This window comes from Frieseomelitta varia, unplaced genomic scaffold (assembly GCF_011392965.1).
Source record: "Frieseomelitta varia isolate USP_RPSP 00005682 unplaced genomic scaffold, Fvar_1.2 scaffold_370, whole genome shotgun sequence".
NCBI lineage: Eukaryota > Metazoa > Arthropoda > Insecta > Hymenoptera > Apidae > Frieseomelitta > Frieseomelitta varia.
This window is the reverse complement of record NW_025110113.1, coordinates 80791-84981: the sequence shown is the minus strand read 5'-3', so window position 1 is coordinate 84981 and position 4191 is coordinate 80791. Positions and strand designations below refer to the sequence as shown.

At 30.8% G+C, this 4191-nt stretch overlaps 1 long non-coding RNA gene across 3 annotated transcripts in view; it reads left to right on the top strand.

Annotated features, from left to right (window-relative positions):
• Positions 1–1946: 1946 nt before the first annotated feature.
• Positions 1947–4191, top strand: part of LOC122530982 — an 83035-nt gene continuing 80790 nt past the window's right edge. Inside the window, exon 1 of one of the 3 annotated variants that reach the window (XR_006307162.1) lies at positions 1947–2144. This is a non-coding gene — a long non-coding RNA (uncharacterized LOC122530982). Of the gene's footprint in view, positions 2145–2170; positions 2294–3559; positions 3629–4191 lie in introns of those variants that run through there. The other 2 variants (XR_006307164.1, XR_006307163.1) reach the window with 2 other exon arrangements.

Below are 4191 nucleotides of genomic sequence, written 5' to 3'. Positions count from 1 at the left end.
TTCGTTGAGAGACGTTTAGGTTATGTTACGTACTCCGCCATGTCGGAATTACTGTATACGGTTCGGTCACTCGTTACGGTCCGCAATCAGTTGCCAACGCAACTGGTTAAAAGTTAATGTAAACTGATATAATTTTGTTCAGTTTAATACAAACTAAATGTAATTTTGTAAAGAAAGGCGAAACAAATAAGAAATTTATTACTTCTCGATCATTTCTGTCCGGTGATATCATCATCGACAAAAAGAAAGCGACCAATTGTTGTGTACCGTTTGGTCACTCGTTACGGTCCGCAATCAGTTGCCAGCGCAAGTGGTTAAAATCACGCATGTATCTATCGGATTCGAGTGTTATTCGAAAAATTTTTGTTAGAAATTTTACTAGGCGTGGTGTATTTTTAAAAGTTCGAACGACTTCTCGAGAAATGTGCAATTTATTGTATTAAAAGGAATTTTTGTTAGAAATTTTATTTAGGCATAAAACATGTTTAGTGTAATTCATTCTATTACAAAGTTGTGTCATAAAGAATTTTAAGTTAGAAATTTTATTCACGCATAAAATAACGTGTATTTAAAAATTTTCATGATTTCTCGAAAAATCAGTGTTGCGTAATTTATTGTATTTCAAAGCTATATTATAAAGAATTTTTATTGTTAGAAATTTTATAATTTATTATTATTTTATAATTTATAATTTATTATTATTTTATTATATTTTATTATTATATTAATTTGTAGGCATAGAATAATGTATTTTTAAAAATTTAAATGATCTCTCGAAAAATCAGTGTAGTGTATTTTATTGTATTATTGAAGCTTCTCCACTTGTTTTTACTTTTTAATGCTTCCGTTGGAAATTTTAGTCATCGGTAGTTCTAGCGTTGAAGGAATTTCGAACGTAGTTTTGGGGCTAGAATTGAGTTACGAGAAAGTTCATGGATCCTAGATCGTGCGTATACATACGTATTACTTATTAATAAATGTTACGCAACCTTTGCTACTGTCTAGACCATAACCGAGCCAGCGACAATTGAACCGGTGTTTAAAATAGTTGAATGCTTGTCTATCGGGTATACAATTCTGGTGCTGCCATTTGTATTGACCAGACGAGGTTATTAAACTGACATGCATGTACAGAGTTGTAGATATTCACCAGCATGAATCAATTATTCCGCTGTACCCATTTAGTACTTTAGCCACTGGTCACGAATGAAAGTTCGGTCTTTCGGTCTTTAATACCTTTCACTGAATCATTTATCTTTTCTTGGGTTCGAACAGCGTTGGCTACTTACAGCACAGTAATTATAATGGAACAATCAAATAATCACATGAATTATAAAATATTCAAACATCAAGCATCAATCTTAAATAAATAATAAATAATTTATGAAATCTTAAGTAATTTTAAATAATTAAAATTAATTGTAAAATATTTAATATTCAATTATAAAATAATTATAAACTTGTAATCAAATAATCTTAAATAAATAATAAATAATTTATATGATCTTAGGTAATTTTAAATAATTAAAATGAATTGTAAAATATTTAATATTCAGTCATAAAATAATGTAATCAAATAATCTTAAATAAATAATAAATAATTGTAATCAAATAATCTTAAATAAATAATAAATAATTTATGTAATTTCAAGTAATTTTAAATAATTAAAATTAATTGTAAAATATTCAGTCATAAAATAATAATAAACTTTCGACAGTAATAAATAAAACTTGACAATTTTATGCAACGAAATTGTATGTACAACAACGTATAGTAATAATTTTATACGCGACAATGTAAATGACGTACACGTGGAAAAATATGCACGCCTCTTTTGAACAGTCCTTTCGTGAACTACTCACAATCAGTTTAAGGAAAACAATAAAACCGACACGAAACAGCATGGCTTCTGCGCGTATTAAAAAAACGTGATTGAAAAATACCTTGAGAACGTTATAATTTACCGTCTCTTATGATCATAACAAACCAGTTGAGTAGGTAAAAGGTAGTAAGACCTTGCGTGTGCGCGTGCATGTTGAGAAGTCGGTTTTCACAGGTCGGGAGCCTCACATTAGTTACAGAAGGAAACCACGTCGTATATTATAGTTTGAGAAAATATTCTACGTGGACTATGTTCGTACGAGTAAGTTTTTAATCAGCTCCATTGAGAAACGAAGTGAAGTGAGTGATCATTTGGGCATCTTCTTCCTCTTTTTAAAAATAAAAGAGCTAGCTTCGATGGACATTCTTCTTCTAGTCTGTTATTCAATTTGATAATAATCTACGATAAAGGTATACTTAAATTTGATTTATGTATCGTTGTTTAGATTTATAAAATAATAAAATTTTAATATAAAATAATTTTAATTTTATAAAATTTATCATAAAATAATAAAAAATTTAATAAAATAATATTTTATTTTGAATCAGAATGTAGTATGTTCAAGAGTAAGTGGAGTAAAAATGTAAAAACTGTGATTATAAAATTCTTGGATAATTAATTAAAAAGAGGGTTTAGACAGTAAATTAATTAAATCATTTTAATTGAATAAAGTATCAATTTGTGTGCAAAAGTGCAAGTTACCAGAAAGAATTAATAATACAATAAAGAAGGCAAGTTTCTATTAATATATTTTTATTATCATAAAAATCATTCGATATAATAGTACCTAATATATAAAATTTCCCAATAGAAAATTGTAAGTTAGTCAATTTGATCACTCTGGTAGTTAACTATCATACATTGGAAATGGTTTAATTCAATTAAAAATTTGAGGTCGTCCCAAAAAATTGTAGACAGCAATAAACAAAGCGAGTCGCGACGATGTGGCACTTCACAGTTTCGAGATTTATATAACAGTGTATCTACGAAGTTGACTGTCCCATTTACTGCTACTCGTGCCCGCGTTATCTGCGGTGACTGTCGTGCGAGCTACTTTTTTTCGGCGAATTATGTCTAAGATGACGCAGAAAAAAAAAAAAAGACCAAACATATTTCCCACTTATGCGAGCTACATTTCTCGAAGAAAGTAGAGTTTCGAGTTTCATCAGAGAAAAAAAACCCGTTTCCATAATTATTTTTATTAACCGGTTGATAAATTTGGTAGATAATAAATTTTTAAAGACGCAAGTTATTGGCCAAGATGGCGACAGAGCGACCATACACGTCTACGGTACGACTGTTTTATCGGTTATCAATTGTGAAAGCTTGAAACTAATACTCTATCTTTAATCGTGAGTCACTGAGGTAATATCAGTTTGACACTCGATACCTGAAAACTTTGCTTGCTCTACTGTCTGCGTTAGTTCGCTGCTTTCGACTCGCAAGCGTGTTATTTAATAGTCGTGAAATTGTTATTAATCCTTTGCGGTGCCATGCTACGGGCTGGCAGTCGACTCGTTTTTTATTTCGCTCGACCTCGCCTCTCGGTCTTGAGACACGAAACGTCGAATACCGCTCGGACTGGTTAGAAGAGCCAACAAATAGAACGACGATGAACAGTTATCGTTTTTTATGATGTTGGCCGGCTTGAAACCTTTGGTTTACTCTCGTTTTAATTTCTAATGACGCCAGAGTGAAAATGAAACGGCCTGAAGTGACACGTCATTTAACTTGATTAACTTGAGGTAATTCAAACGGTTAGCTTTCCATTTGCATTACAAGATCGCCGAGATAAACGTGCCATTTCGAGGCTATCATGATAGATTTACTCCTCTCTTTGGTTCCATCGTGTTAGCGCGACGCCGCGAATTCTTTCTCGAAGAAACCTAACCTCTTACTCAGTTGCGACTTTACTTCACTTATTTCGCTTCATTTGTTACTTGAATTAAATTTTTTGGGAAAAATGAAACATATTTGGTAAATTTCAGACATTTTAGAATATTTCGAGATTAGACTAGAGTACTAGTTCATTTTATGTCTTTTCTAAATATTTATAATCTCTTAGTTCTTCAAGAAATCTAACCTCTTAGCTGTGACTTCACTTGTTTCGCTTTATTTGTTACTTGAATTAAATTTTTTGGGAAAAATGAAACATATTTGGTAAATTTCAGACATATTAGAATATTTTGAGACTAGACTGAAGTACTAGTTCATTTTATGTCTTTTCTAAATATTTATAACCTCTTACTTCTTCAAGAAATCTAACCTCTTAGCTGTGACTTCACTTACTTTGCTTTATTTGTTACTT